This window comes from Lepus europaeus, chromosome X (genome assembly GCF_033115175.1).
Source record: "Lepus europaeus isolate LE1 chromosome X, mLepTim1.pri, whole genome shotgun sequence".
Classification (NCBI taxonomy): Eukaryota; Metazoa; Chordata; class Mammalia; order Lagomorpha; family Leporidae; genus Lepus; species Lepus europaeus.
Genome location: NC_084850.1, coordinates 48,369,705 through 48,386,072, shown reverse-complemented (window position 1 = coordinate 48,386,072; position 16,368 = coordinate 48,369,705).

Genomic DNA, 16,368 nt, shown 5'->3' with positions numbered 1-16,368 from the left:
TTTAAGAGTGGAAAAACAGAGAGGGAGGAGATGTACAATTTGGGACATGCTCAATCAGACTTGCCCCTAATGATGGAGTTAGAAATGTGCCAGGGAATTCCAATACAATCCCATCAAGGTGGCATGTACCAATGCCATCTCACTAGTCCAAGTGATCAATTTCAGTTCACAATTGATCACACTGATAGGTCTAAGAGTCAAAGGGATCACACAAACAAGACAAGTGTCTACTAATACTAACTGATAGAATCAAAAAGGGAGAGAAAGATCCAACATGGGAAGTGGGATACACAGCAGACTCATAGAATGGCAGACGTCCTAAACAACACTCTGGCCTCAGAATCAGCCCTTAAGGCATTCAGATCTGGCTGAAGAGCCCACGAGAGTATTGTAGGCATGGAAAGCCAAGATACCATGGAAAAGAAAAAAAAAGAAGAAGAAGACCTAAATGAAAGATCTCTGTGAGTGAGATCCCAGTGGAAAGAACGGGGCCATCAAAGAAGGAGGTACTTATCTTTGAAGGGAGGAGAGAACTTCCACTTTGACTATGACCCTATCAGAATAAGATCAAAGTCAGCGAACTCTAAAGGCTTCCATAGCCCTGGCAACTCATGACTAGAGCCTAGGGAGATTACTGACGCCATGAACAGGAGTGTCAAATTGTTAAGTCAGCAACAGGAGTCACTGTGTACTTACATCCCATGTGGGATCTGTCCTTAATGTGTTGTCTAATGTGCAGTGATGCTGTAACTAGTACTGAAACAGTATTTTTACACTTTGTGTTTCTGCATGGGTAGAAACTGATGAGATCTTTACTAATTATATACTGAATCGATCTTCTGTATATAAAGATAATTGGAAATGAAAAAAAAATCTGGTGTTAAATTGGAAATGGCATAGAAAATTAAAATTAATTTTTTAAAAAAATATTATGTAGGATCTCTGTCTTTAATGTGCTGTACACTCTTATTTAATGCTATAACTAGTACTCCAACAGTATTTTTTTTTCACTTTGTGTTGCTATATGGGGGCAAACTGTTGAAATCGTTACCTAATATATACTAAACTGATCTTCTGTATATAAAGAGAATTGAAACTGAATCATGATGTGATTGGAAGGGGAGAGGGATTGGGAAAGGGGAGGGTTGTGGGTGGGAGGGAAGTTTTGGGAGGGGGAAGCCATTGTAACCCATAAGCTGTACTTTGGAAATTTATATTCATTAAATAAATGTTTAAGAAAAAAAAATAAACATTATTATTCCCAAAGGGGGCACTTGCCAGTATGTTTATCATATTATTATTTATAACAACAAAAACAAAAAAACACCCTAGAAACAACCTATCCATAATTAAGGTTTAATAAATTGTGATATCCTTATGCATTATAGGGCCATACAAAAGTGTATAACTGATCATATAGTTAGAAATAAGTATCAAACGGATCACATAAATAAGACCGAGTGTCTGGTAATAACAATAGATAGAATTAAAAAGGAGAGAGGCCGGCACCGCGGCCCACTAGGCTAATCCTCCACCTGTGGCACTGGCACCCCGGGTTCTAGTCACAGTTGGGGTTCCGGTTCTGTCCCGGTTGCTCCTCTTCCAGTCCAGCTCTCTGCTGTGGCCCGGGAAGGCAGTGGAGGATGGCCCAAGTCCTTGGGCCCTGCACCCTCATGGGAGACCGGGGGAAGCACCTGGTTCCTGGCTTTGGATTGGCACAGCATGCCGGCTGTAGCGGCCATTTGGGGGAGTGAACCAACAGAAGGAAGACCTTTCTCACTATCTAACTCTGCCTGTCAAAAAAAAAAAAAAAAAAGGAGAGAATGATCCAACATGGGAAGCAGGCCACACAGCAGACTCCTAGAATGACAAATGCCCTAAACAGCACTCTGACCTCAGAATCAGCCCTTAAGGCATTCGGATCTGGCTAAAAATCCCATGGAGCATTTCAGGAATGGAAAGCCAAGACACTGTGGCAAAAAATGATCTATGAAGGATCTCTGTGAGTGAGATCCCAGTGGAAAGAAGGAGCCATCAAAGAAAGATGTACTTTTCTCTGAAGGGAGGAGAAAACTTCCACTTTGCTTATGGCCCTGTCTAAATACTGATGGCGTTTGTGGACTCAAAAGGCTTCCATAGCCTTGCCAGCTCATGACAAGAGCCTTGGGTGATAAATAAATAAGAGTGTCATAAATAAGAGTGTCAATTGTTAAATCAGCAGGAGTCACTGTGCATTTACTTCCCATGTAGGACCTCTGTTCATAATGAGTTTTACTATGAGAATTAATGGTTAAACTTTTCTTCAAATAGTTCTTTATATTTGTGTGTCTGTGTGGGTACACATATTTACTTAGTATAGAGTTGGTCTTCTGTATATAAAGATAATTAAAAATGAATCTTAATGAAGAATGGGATGGGAGAGGGAGTAGGAGGTGGGATGGGAGTGGGGGTGGGAGGGCGGGTATGGGGGGGAAGAATATATTCCTAAAGCTGTACCAATGAAATTTGCATTTATTAAATAAAAATTTTCTTAAAAAAGATTGAGATGAATATATCTATATGAAACTATTTAAATAAATCTCTTAAGCTATGAACTGTACAAAAAATATGGGAGGGGCCGACAATGTGGTGTAGCAGGTAAAGCCACCGCCTGCAGTGCCGGCATCTCATATGGCCACCGGTTCAAGTTCTAGCTGCTTCATTACTGATCCAGCTCTCTGCTATGGCCTGGAAAAGCAGTAGAGGATGACCCAAGTCCTTGGGTCCCTGCACCTGCATGGGAGACCTGGAAGAAGCTTCTGGCTCCTAGTTTTGGGTCAGCACAGCTCTGGCCATTGCAACAATCTGAGGAGTGAACCAGTGGATGAAAGACCTCTCTCTCTCTCTCTCTCTCTCTCTCTCTGCATCTGCCTCTCTATAACTCTGACTTTCAAATAAATAAATAAAAATGTTTTTAAAAAGTAGGGGAAATGGTGGATGTTTTGTGTAGTGGTGAAAATGCTGTGTGGGGCATCTGTATCCACATCTCAGTTCCTGGGTTCAAGTTCAGCCTCTTCTGATTCCAACATTCTGCTAATGCACACTCTGAGAAGCAGCAGGTGATGGTTCAAGTAGCTGGCTTTCTGCCACCTTGGAGACCTGGATTGCATTTCTCGGCTCCTGACTCCAGCCCTGGCCCAGACCCAGCTACTGCAGGCAGATGAACGCTGTCTTTCTCTCTCTCAGCCTGTCAAATAAAATGTGTCTATTTGTGTAAATAAAAAAGGAAATATGCCCTCCCTCTCCATTTATTCTATATAGATCATTTTTGAAGCTTATTCAAGATACTGAAAATAGAATGTATCTTTGGAGAAAGGATCTGGTGGGGATAGATGGGGGGACTTTTGCTTTTCATTTCTATCTTTGTGTACTATTTGAGTTTTTGATCATGTGATATATAGTACACACACACACGCACACACATATATATATAAGTTTTTTTTTTTCGTTTGAAAAAAGGCTTTGATAAACTCAGATCCTGTCACTGACTACAACATTCCACTGGGTTCCCGCCTCAGTCTGAGTAAAAACTCAAGTTCTTCCAAAGGTCTTTAAGGATTTTAATTATCTGCCCATTATCTCTCTGAGCCCTCTCTTGCCATGCGGCACCAGTCACACTGACTTCCATGCTCTTCTGCAAATGTGCCAGCCAGAGTCTCATCTCAGGACCTTCACCCTGTGGTTACTCCCTTACCTCCATAAGTCTGTTCAAATATCACATTGCCAGTGAGGCCTTTTCTGCCTCTCTTGTAATTGAAACTGCAACTCTTGACATCTTTTTCCCCATATCCTGTTTTATTTTTTCCACAGCATTTATAGCAATCTAATATACAACATATTTTTATTGTTACTTTATTGCCTATCTTTCCCTGTTGTCACATAAGATCCATGAGGATAGAAATTTTTGTCTGTGTTTTTCATGTTCACTAATTTATCCCTAGTGTGTAGTATCTTAGAAATAGTGGGTACTCAAAAAATATTTGTGGAATGAATGAATGAATGATGGGCATTCCAGCCAAGGAGGAACCTGGGAACTCAGTTACTCTTTTTCCTTTTTCCTCTCTGGTATTCTTTCTTAATCTTTCTCCCTCTTGAATTTCCAATTTTTCCTTTAGTCTTTTAACTGGAACAAAGCTGAACAAATTTGTTGTATGAATGAATTTATGTATTCATCCTAAGATATGAATGATTGATAACTAAACAGTAAAATCCAAGAGTATTTTAATTCTAGTAGGGATCAAAATCTATAGACAACAGGATTAATCAGCTTCTTGGAGTTCCTGAGGTCTCCCCACACTAAACTGGTACATTTGTCACAAACTTTGGGGATCTACCACTTCTACTTTCTCCCTCTCATTTATTCAACAAACCCCATGGACCTAGTGATGGCTTTAAGATTATTATTTTATTTTCTCAGTTTCTAAGGCCTAAAAAAGAGTACATAACTAGAAAAACAAACTAACAGTTCAAAATTTGAACATCCCTAAAGAAATATGTATACATGAATATGTATATATGCCCATAAATGCATACATGTATTTACATATACCAGTTGTCAAAAATGTATCAAGGGAATTTCTAAGCAATTTCCTATAAACATCAGCAATATATTATATGCTTAAAACAACAAAGGTCTTGAAATTTCTCAGTCTTGCCAGGTCCTGTACCTTTTATGAACCACGAAAAAGGTAATCCCAGATCCAAGCTTTTCCAGGTCACTCCAATTGGCCCCTTCTTTTCCAAAGAGGCAGGAGACAAGATGAACTCTGTTGATAAGATTATACCTCAATGTGTGGGGATGGCCCAAGGTCAGGATCAACCCATTCAGTTTTGTACAAGGCAAAGATAAGCATATGAGTATGGTGGGGCAACATTTGGGATAGTGGGGAAGGCAAAATTTATGTTGACTGGGCTTAAAGGGTCTTCAAATCCTCCCATCTCCCACTCAACATCCACACCAGATATACTTTTCTTTCTCCAGCACTGACTCTACTACCCTGCCTTGGCTGGGTCTGAAATCCCTTGTGGAGACTGGTCATTTCTAGAAGGTGGGAATGACAGCTGCAGAGACTAGAACCTGATGAGATTTTGGACCATCTGGGATACCCAACAGGCCCTCCTAACAGAATTCCCCAAAATAAGTGACCAGCAATAATAAGCATGAAGAGAGAATGTTGGAGTCAAGTCCATCAGCTTAAGAGAATCAAATTATTGATAGAAGAAAATGTCCTATTATTTAGATTTTATTTTATCCTGAGATAGAGAAGGGAGTATAGTTATAACTCATTGATTTTCAATCTTTATTTTAAAGATTTTTATTTATTTATTTGAATGTCAGAGTTACACAGAGAGAGGAGAGGTAGAGAGAGAGAGAGAGAGAGAGAGAGAGAGGTCTTCCATCTGATGGTTCACTCCCCAGATGGCCGCAAAGGTCGGAGCTGCACTGATCCGAAGCCAGGAGCCAGGAGCCTTCTCCAGGTCTTCCACGTGGGTGCTGGGGCCCAAGGAGTTGGGCCATCTTCTACTGCTTTCCCAGGCCATAGCAGAGAGCTGGATTGGAAGTGGAGCAGCCGGGTCTCGAACAAGCGCCCATATGGGATGCTGGCGCTTCAGGCCAGGGGGTTAACCTGTTGAGCCACAGCACCAGCCCCATTGATTTTCAATCTTTATTGTGATGCTCAAAGACACTTTCCTAGGCCTCATCTCCCTAGATTCTTATTTATGTTGAAGTACAGTCTGTGTATCTGTATTTATAACAAGGTCATGGTCATAGGTGATGCCCATGATACTGGTTCTTCAAGAACATTGTGGGTACTTAAAAATTTGTGGAAAATAGGAAGAAAGGATAAGTTTACTTTGGTGCAAAAAAATAAAATCCATGTATAGTTTATTTAATAATATGCATTTTCTGTGAACTTTTTGAAGAGTCTTCATATACTGTCAGAACAACAGGTTTTAATATTTTAGCTTAGAGGAGTATTAAGATGGCTGAGTAGGGAGGGAGCTTACTGCTCTACTCTAGGAGAAGATAGTTTTTTAAAAAAGTGGAGAGTGCAGTTTCAGGGAAGAATTAGGGAGAAAATGGCAGAGGGAACGCTATGCAAATTAGAGAGACACAGTGGACCTACATGGACACCCACAATTCAGGACCCCAGCAGCTGAGAGCCTCTGCACCAGCATTGGAGAATCAGGTGAGACCAGACCATAGCAGCCCAAGCCAGTGGAGATAAAGCTGAAAGAAGAACCTAGAGGGAATCCAGCTTAGAACCCTGTGGAGGATAGTTACCTGGCAAACTAAAGGAGAAAAAAAAAAGGATGGGGCACGTTTCTCTCTCCCCATCACCCTGCAATGGCATCCTGTAACAAGCCAATAGAGAGCAGGCACCATTTTGAAAATATGTAACAGCTGCGCCAGCTCATGTCCATACCCAGTATCCAGCTGAGTGGAGACTCCTGAGTCTGGTGGGGAGAACTGACAAGGGGCTGAGTGCTCATGACTGTAGGAGACTTGTATGCTGGGATTGTGAAAAAACTGAGGCTGTGTGGGAGGGCTCACAGTGTGGCTGGGACTTTGAACAGTCACTGTGGAAGGCTCCACAAGCTCAGGGATCCCTGGTTACCTGGTGAGAGACATTGCTTGGGAATCTGAGCTTACACAGAGGACTGCAGAGATCCTTTGTGTGGTCCTTTTGGTAGAATGAATATTATAGCCACTGGGGCAAGCGCTCAGGCACTGATCTCCTTTGAAGAGAGGAACTCAGCTGAGCAGAATAAACCTTCCCTCTTATAAAAAAAAAGAGATTTACCATGCCAAATCTGGATGTGTCACCTTAGACACACCCTTCACCCTGGAGAACTGAACAGAGTCCCTGGCCACACCCACCACATGCCTCTAGGTATTCACTGAAAGCAGACACTCCACCAATCTACAGAAGAATAGTACAAAGATACAAGCCACCACAGTGAAAAAAACAAAGAAGAAACCAACGAGTATCTCCACAAATGCCAAATAATATTTTAGCTGAGCACCTCTCAAACTTCAATGTGCATATGAACCACCTGGGGATCTTGTTAAAATACAGATTCTGATTCCACAGATCTGGAATGGGCCTTGAAATTCTGCATTTCTAACTAGCTCCTAGGAGATGATGGTGCTCCTGGTACACAGAGCACACTTCAGCTAGCAAGAGTGTAACATATGTCCTGTGTGATGTCTCGTTTTGTGTCAACTTGACTGGGCCAGAGGGTGTCCAGACATTTGGTTAAATGTTATTCTGGGTTTGTCTGTGAGGGTGTTACTGGATTAGATTAACATTGGAATTGATATACTAAGCAAAGCAAGTTGCCTATCCTAATATGTGTGGGACTCATCGAATTGATTGAATATCTGAGTAGAATAAAAAGATTGACTATAACATGAGAAAAGAAGCACTCCTGCCTGAATGCTTAAACCTGGAATCAACTTATTCTTTTGAAATATGTTTATTTTTTATTTATTTGAAAGGCAGAGAGAGAGAGAGAGAGAAATAGAGATATTTGATCTGCTAATTCACTACCCAAATGCTTACAATAACCAGGACTGAACCAGCCCGAAGCTAGGGTCCTGGAACTCAGTTCAGATTTTCCATGTAGCTGACAGGGTTCCAAGTACTTGAATACTTGCTGCCTCCCAGGATGCCAGAATGGATAGTGGACTTGTGATTCAAACCCCTATACTGCCATATGGGATACAGCATCTTAATGCTTGAATTCCATGTCTGCCTGTATTGTTACCTTTGGACTTGAACTGAAACATTGGTTCTTCAGGAATGTCAAGTCCACTCTCTTTAGGAATGGAACTATGCCATCTGCTCTCCTGTGTCTGCAGCTCCCCAATTGCAGAACTTGGGGCTTCTCACTTTCTATAACTGTGTAAGTCAGCTTCTAGTGATGAATTCCTTTCTATATCTACCCTTATACGTGTATTTGTCTATTGTCTATCATCCATATCTACATCCTATTTGGTTCTGTTTCTTGAGATAGCCATGATTAATATATCCTCAAATCTAATTTTTTAATCTGTTGTTGATGTTTTAAATACAGAGTGAAGAGTTCTTTTTTGAAAAACTTATTTGAGAAGCAGGGAGGGAGGGAGAGAGGGAGAAAGAGTTCCCATTCACTGATTCAGTTCCCAAATGCCCACAAAAGTCAGAGCTGCGCTGGGTCCAAAATCAGGAGCTGAAAATTCATTCAGGTCTCCCACCTGAATGGCAGGAACCCAATTACTCCAGCCATCATTGCCATCCCTGGGTCTGCATTGGTAGGAAGCTTGATTCAGGAGCTGGAGCCAGGATTCAAATCCAGATGCTCTGATATGGGATGTGAGCTTCTTAACTGGTGGGCTAAATGTGCACTCTGCCACATCTAATTTGAAAATCCAGTCCCTCAAGTGATTGTAAACTATGCTTCTACAGTGGAAGATACCAATTTATATTGTGATGCAGGATGCCTAAAGAATCATCACACTCTTTGATGTTAGAAGCAGGGGACGAAATTTGTTGTGGATTCATGAGTTCACTGAGCTCTGTTAAATGATAACAACTAGTGCTTATTGAACTATTAAACCATGAGCAATGCTAAATATTCAAATGAACTATCTTATTTGAAACTCACATCAGGAGTTTCTATTACTATCCCTATTAAATGAATAGGAAAATAGAGACTCAAAGTTGAAGTGTATGTAGGAGAAAGACAACCTTACTTCTTTCTTTGACTTCTAAAAAGAAATACTGGTAAAGGCTTCAATGGCATTTTGAATCCATATAATGTCACAGCAAGCCTAAGCTTCTAACCATTACATTACACTGCCCTCCCTGTTGGCCAGTTATGCCATGGCCTAATTGACATGAAAAAGGAAAGGTAGCTTTTGGTGACACATATGTCTGCTAGTTTTCCAGAAGATATGCTAAAAAGACTGGTTTCTCTCTCAGTGATCATGATTTGTTTACATACTACAATTTGGTGATAGCTCTCAGCTGTGAACGGCTCATTTTTGAGTCATGATTGTAAATGTATGTGGGATTTCCTCATTGTTGGCAGATTATAGTCAGTACCTTATTCAGGCCCATATCATCCCTGAGCCCTGGGCGGGCTATTTTCCCCAGGTCAACAGTATTTTTGCATCCTGTGTGCATGCCTCAATAGTGCAATCAGTTAGAGATCAGTTTGCAGAAGTTAGGATCTAGCACTTTAAATGATGGGCAAGGGGCCTGCAGATTCAGTCCCAGACCATGTTTCCTATCTGTGTAGGTAGCAGCAAGCAGAGTGATGAGTCAGATGAAATAAATATTTCCAGGAGATTCCAAGTCCAGATCAAGGCGCTTTCTTTGAAGCTCCCATTTCTCAAACAACTGCAATTGCCAGAGGAGAAGAGTATGGCCATTTCAAAACAAACATTGTCTGAACAGGTTAAAAAACCTTCTGTCCTAGCGGTAAAGATCAAAACCCAAAACTGGCTGTCTTAAGCCCACTTTCTGCTTCTACATCTGAACACAACAGACTGTGTAATTTATAAAGAACAGAGTTTTACTCAGCTCATGTCTCTGAAGACTTGGAAGTTCAAGACTGGGCAGTCGTCGCATCTGATGGGGTCTTTCTTGCTGGTGGGGACACACTGCAGCCACAAGGCAGCACAGAGCATCACATAGCAAGATACAACATCTTAGCTCATGTCTCTCCTCTTCTTCTTAGAAAGCCACAGTCCCCTTGGATTAGAGACTCACCCTAATGACCTCATTAAGCCTTAATCACCTCCCAAAGGTCCTACCTCCAAATAACATAGTTGCATTAAGTTTCAACCCTTTTTATGCCTCACAATGGAGATTAAATGTCAACATACATTTTGGTGGAGACATATCACTGGCCAAGATCTCTGATGATGTCAATGCATCAGTCAATCTAAAAGTGAATCAGACTGCATACAGGATAGGAGACAGAGCTAAACCAGTAGAATCCACTGGACCCTTAACAGAGTGAAGATATTTCTCAGTTCAACTGGTGACATTAATACCACAAGGTACTGCAGCTCATTTGTGATGATACTTGATAACATTTGATAAGGGATCACCCATGAACATTCTTTGAAAGTTCATGGAAAATGTGTATTATAAAAAAAAGTGTGGATTTCAAAAATTTTTGCACCAAGGTAAACTTATCCTTTAATTCCCCTCCTATGAATTTTTAAAGTTCTCTCATATGTATATGTCCTTACCTCTTTGCAGATCATCCTCTCTTTCCCATGCAATGATGGCTGCACAAACTCAAAACTCGTTTGGGCTGGAAGTGTGAATGACTTGGCCTAGTGGTCACCCTTTGTACAAAGTAGGGTTTTAGGTGAGGAAAAGGAACTGTGGCCTCTGTGCTCTGAATAGATTTTTGTGAATTTGGTGGAAGATGCCTGTGCTGTCAACCCCTCCATTGCTACGCATTTGCAGTTGGTTTCTAATTCCAACCTTTTCTCTGTAGAACTGGGAGGTTTGTCCACAACTGGTCAATTTAGATAGGAAAGGGTGGTGCCAGAGGCCAAGTGTGGGGGTGGCAGCATGCTTCTTAGTTTAGGATTCTAGGGAAAGCCAGTGGAGATGGAGGAGAGGCAGATGGAAAGTGGAAGACTGGAGGAGGAGGGTCGGCAGCTGAAGCTGTGGTCTTCCTGTCTGAAACTGCTCTTCCTCTTTGATTTCTGTAACAGGCATGCTTGTGCTACTTAGTTCTCACTTACTCAACCCTAGCCTGAAGACATGGCACCAATGTACCTAATTCACAGTACCCAAGAAAGGAAAGGCTAGCAGGATCACTGGGCCCAGGTCTTTTTAAAATTTTCATTTTTATCTGAAAGGCAGAGAGACAGAGACAAAGAGGCAGATGGAGAAACACTTTCCATCTGCTGGTTCCCTTCCCAAATGCCCACAACAGCAAGGGCTGCGCCAGGCTGAAGCTGAGAGCCTGGAACTCAATCTGGGTCTTCCACACAAGTTGCAGCAGCCCAGGTACTTGGGCCATAATTTGCTTCCTTCCAAGGTGTGCCTTAGCAGGAACATGGGTCAGAAGCAGAGGAACCAGGACTCGAACCAGGCACTCTGATATGTACGTGGGTATCCCAAGCAGGGACTCTGCCGAATGCCCACCCCAGGCCCAGGTCTCAAGCTCAGTGCAACATTAAATGTTGACTGCTGCTCAGTGGCCTATTTGTTTCAGGGAGCAGGATAGGGGTCTCCTCACAAATATTGATCCATTTTTTCTGAGCCTTCAGCAGCACTAGCCAAATCTATAGATTACAGGATGTATCCAAGAGAGAGGTGCTTCAAAATCTGAAAACAGCATGGGCTTCATTGAGAGGATCTGGGAGCATTTTAAAGATCATTGTAGAGGCCAACACTGTGGTATAATGGGTAAAGCTGCCGCCTGCAATGCCGGCACCCCATATCGGTGCCGGTTTGAATCCTGGCTGCTCCACTTCCGATCCAGCTCTCTGCTGTGGCCTGGGAAAGCAGTAGAAGATGGCCCAAGTCCTTGGGCCCCTGCACTCACGTGGGAGACCTAGCTGGAGCTGCACCGATCCAAATCCAGGAGCCAGGAGCTTCCTTCAGGTCTCCCACATGGGAGCAGGGGCCCAAAGAGGCTCCTGGCTCCTGGCTTTGGATCGGCACAGCTCCGGCCGTTGAGGACATCTGGGGAGTGGATGGAAGACTCTCTCTCTCTCTCTCTCTCTCTCTCTCTCTCTCTCTCTCTCTTTCTCTGCCTCACTGTACTCTGCCTTTCAAATAAAATAACTTAAAAAAAAAACCTTAAAGATCATTGCAACCAAATCTGCATGTCATCTCAACTTGCAGGTTTTCTTTTTTTTTTGACAGGCAGAGTGGATAGTGAGAGATAGAGACAGAGAGAAAGGTCTTCCTTTTTGCCGTTGGTTCACCCTCCAATGGCCGCTGTGGCCGGCGCATCTCGCTGATCTGAAGCCAGGAGCCAGGTACTTCTCCTGGTCTCCCATGCGGGTGCAGGGCCCAAGCACTTGGGCCATCCTCCACTGCCTTCCCGGGCCATAGCAGAGAGCTGGCCTGGAAGAGGGGCAACTGGGATAGAATCCGGCGCCCCGACCGGGACTAGAACCCAGTGTGCCAGTGCCACAAGGCGGAGGATTAGCCTGTTAAGCCATGGCGCCAGCCCTTGCAGGTTTTCACTGTTCGTTTTATTTTTACTTTACTTTATTATGACCAAAACAACTCCCTGCAGGGGCTTCCCCTAGTTTAGTAAATTAAGCTCGATGTGCACTTTTGTACCAAAGAAAGGATATTACAGTCTCTTTTCCTTGATGCTTCTCCATTTATCTCTTTCAGTGGAGTTACATATGTGTGGGATTGCAGGTGGAGGGAGGCTTCTAGAAGGAAATGGAATGGAACCCTAGGTTTTCTTCTCAGTGATTTCACTTTATGGAATCTCAGCAGGCGACTGGGGACTGATCATGATCTCTTGGCAGGAAAATGCACAAAAGGTCACAGGAGCAGCTCAGTGTGATTGGAGGGGAGTCAGCCATTCTGGAGGCTTCTTTTCCTCTGCTTCCTACGCTGTTTCTTGCTCCTGCATCTGCATGTGATGTTTCTGTTTCTCTTGGCTCACCAGGTGTAACCCTAGTGTCTTCTTTTATTTCCAGAACAAACTTGCTCATACCCAGTGTTCAGCAAGTCTGGAAAGACTTTACTGATGTTTTGGGAGGACGTCACAGGGGAAATCATAGCAGGGAACCCTTCAGCTGTCCCCTGTCACATTCTTCTTCCTCAACTCCCTCCTTGGCTCATTCTACCATTCTCCGTCTTAGATTGTGTTCCTACTTTCCCTGCAATTTCTCCTCCCTCCATTAGACAGAGCGTCTAGCTGGTCAATCCATCACTGCCTCAACAGAATTAAGAACTTTTCTTCTATGTACCAGTAGCCGCCCTCTTTAGAAGGAGCAGGGATTATAAATAGCTGTTTATTTTTGCTGTATCATTTATCCTCAAACTTTCTCATCAGAAAGATGGGGAAATGGAGGTAATAGAGAGTCCCCCCACCGGCCGAGGAATCCAACAGCATTGCCCAACACCAGGCACAAGTCCCTGTATACTCCCCTGCTTCTCGTCCCTGCAGAGCACTCCTTTTTCTTTGTAGGAGGCTTACAACTGTACAGTTTCTCGTGGGGGATCTTCTCTGGATGCTGGATGATCATGTTGCTATCTACCCCCTCGGTTCCATGCATCTCTGCAATCCCAAGAGAAAACACCACCTTTCCAAGTGTTGAGGGCTCTTGGGATACAGCCAGACCCTTCCAAGGTCAAGAAAAGGTGTCTAGATCATCTGGGGGAGTGTTTCCCCCTTTTGAAAATCCACTTCAGCACTGGCTGAAAGGGAAGAAGTTGGGAATGATTGTAAATGGGTGAGAAAAAGCACTCTGCCATAGAGGAGTATTTGTAAAGCACTCAACCAAAGTACTGGGCCTGTTCAAGGCATTCAACCAAACGTTGGGCCTGCTCAGGAGGGACCTATTTCTCCCCTTGCACAAAGAACACCTGCCTCAGAATTCTGCATGCAGGGAGACAATAGAGCTGGGGAAGGCCCGTAGAGATAGTGAATGCAGATGTGCTTACGAAATCCTGGAGACTATCAGAGCCCACTTGAGGCTTTGAAAGAGGCTTGTTTAGAAAAACACAGATCAATGTGATTTGATGCAACAGGAAACAAATGTATAGAATTCATTATCCTTGAGAGTTAGTGCAAGCTGAAAGCGTATATAAATACCCTTTTAAAGGGGTTAGATGCGTTCATAAATTTATGCATTGCTGGTTACTAAGGGCAACTAGGATGTTTTCATGGGAAGCTGGAAACAGAAGAGACTTTAGACATCAGCTAATCTCTACTCTGCACCCCCTCTCTGTAGTGAGGGGGCATCAGGAGCAGACTTTCTGGAGCCAAAGAGGGGGCTAGATAGGAACTGGGTGATTCCTGGTAGTCTCCTAGGTAACCCACCTCCACCCCAATCTTTTCTTTCAGAGTTAGGTGTTAAGAGAGGTAGGGAGGAACTAATCGGGCTTAAAAGCCTCTGATTGACTAGAGGAGCCACACAGACCCTGTGTGTGTGTGTGTGTGTGTGCGTGCGCGCATATGCATGCATGCTTAGGGGCAGTTGGAGGATGGGAAGAGGGGCAAACATGCAAAGATAGATTTAAAAAAAGAGCCTATTTTGGAAATCATAGGTCAATAAGAGAAATCAATCAGTGAGGATATTATAAGTCTATGGACAGTACAATGAGGTGTACAGTGGCGATATAAAAGGGAAGGGTACTAAGCATAAAGGTAGGGAACAAACAGGCTTTTCGTTTGTATGTTAAAAATATTTATGTATTTGACAGGGATGGATAGAGAGAGAGAGAGAGAGAGAGAGAGATCGTTCATCCTCTGGTTCACTCCCCAAATGGCCAGTCACAACAGCTGGGGCTGGGTCAGACCAAAGCCAGGAGCCTGGATCTGGGTCTTCCATGTGGGTGGCAGGAGTCTAAGCACTTGGGCCATCTTATGCTGCTTTCCCAGGTGCATTAGCTAGGAGCTGGATAGGAAATGGAGCAGCCATGACTCGAATCGGTACTTATGGGATGCCAGTGTTGCAGGCTGGGGCTCAACCCTTTGCACCACAATGCTGCCCTCCCCCCTCAACTGACTTTTAGATATGATAGAGAATCTGAAGAGAATGGCAGCATTTGGCTTCAGCACACTAGCAGGGGTCCACTGGTCCACTCAGCCTACCATCAACCAGTCTGGCCTATAGAGTCAGTATAGACCTCATGTTCCTTCAGGAGCCATGTCAATGGTTCCCTGGGTGCTGTGCATCTCAGTAGCCCTCCTCAAGTCAGCAACTCCAAGTCTCTCCTTCCAGATGGTGAAATGGAGGTCTGGAGACAGGAATGCACAGACTGCTTGGTTGCACAGCTATCTCACATCAGAGTGGGTCTCCACTTCTGCTCCCACGCATGATCTTGTCATGGCTGTTAAAGGCAGCCCAGCCCTCTCTGGGCACTCACCTAGATACCCTTTCATCAAGGCCACAGCTGCTCGGGTACACAGTAGAATTAAATAGATTTCATGAATTGGAATGAGAAACACTCATTGCTGGGACTGAGAAAAAAGGTATCCTTGTCCCTAGACAGATGCAAACCTTCGCAGGGCACTGGTGTGTTAGCAAGTGGAACGGGCGGCAGCTTTCAGCTCCTGCTTGCCCCCTCACCTGGGCATTATGCGTTGAACAACTTTGCCAACCTCACATGGTAGCCTTGACCATTAGAAACAAGAGTCCTGGGCTAAAGAGACAATGAGGCTCATCTAGGCAGCATCTGTTATGTTCTGATGTTTCTACCCAGCATGCCTGGAGCCTTGGGTCTGTACCAGCCTGACGCTGCCTGCAATCTCGGAACTGGCAATGAGATCCCCACAGCAGAGATTCAGCTGTGTCAGGTATAAGGGGGAGGCTGACTGCTTTGGGCTGCCTGGGCGCCATCAGAAACGAGGGGGTGACTGCGATTGAAAAGCTGGAAGGCTGTGCTGGAGAAAGGCAGCTGAGTGGCTGTTTATTCAACAGGCACTAAAAATGAAGTTTGGCACCTCATTTCAGAACTTCCAGCAGCGTGAAGGAAGCTGATTCATTTTTTCAAATAAAACTTAATTGTCGTACTGTTTATTTAATAGTGAGATAATAACATCTTATGTTTATGAACTGTCTTATAGCCTGAGGGAGTCGACACCGCTTTACAGACTCCAAAATTGAGAGAAATTAGACAAAGCCTGCATCATCCACAACTGAAATGCCATCACCTAGGGGCTGGAGGGGCAACAGCAAGGAGGGACTGGCCTGAGAAGTAGCAGTGGCTTTACATCAAATTCTTACCGCTTGGGGCCGATGCTGTGGCACAGTGGGCTAAAGCCCCAGCCTGCAGCGCTGGCATCCCATATGGGCGCCGGTTCAAGTCCTGGCTGTTCTACTTCAGATCCAGCTCTCTGCTCTGGCCAGGGAAAGCAGTGGAAGATGGCCCAAGTCCTTGGGCCCCTGTATCCGCGTGGGAGACCTGGAAGAAGCTCCTGGCTTCTGGCTTCAAATTGGCCCAGCTCTGGCCATTGAGTCATCTGCAGAGTGAACCACTAGATGGAAGATCTCTCTCTGTTTCTCTTTCTTTTGTTCTACCTCTCTCTGGAACTCTGTCTTTTAAATAATTGAAATAAAATTCTTAAAAACAAATTCTTCCCAGCATTCCCCTATTATAAAGGGCCCAGCTT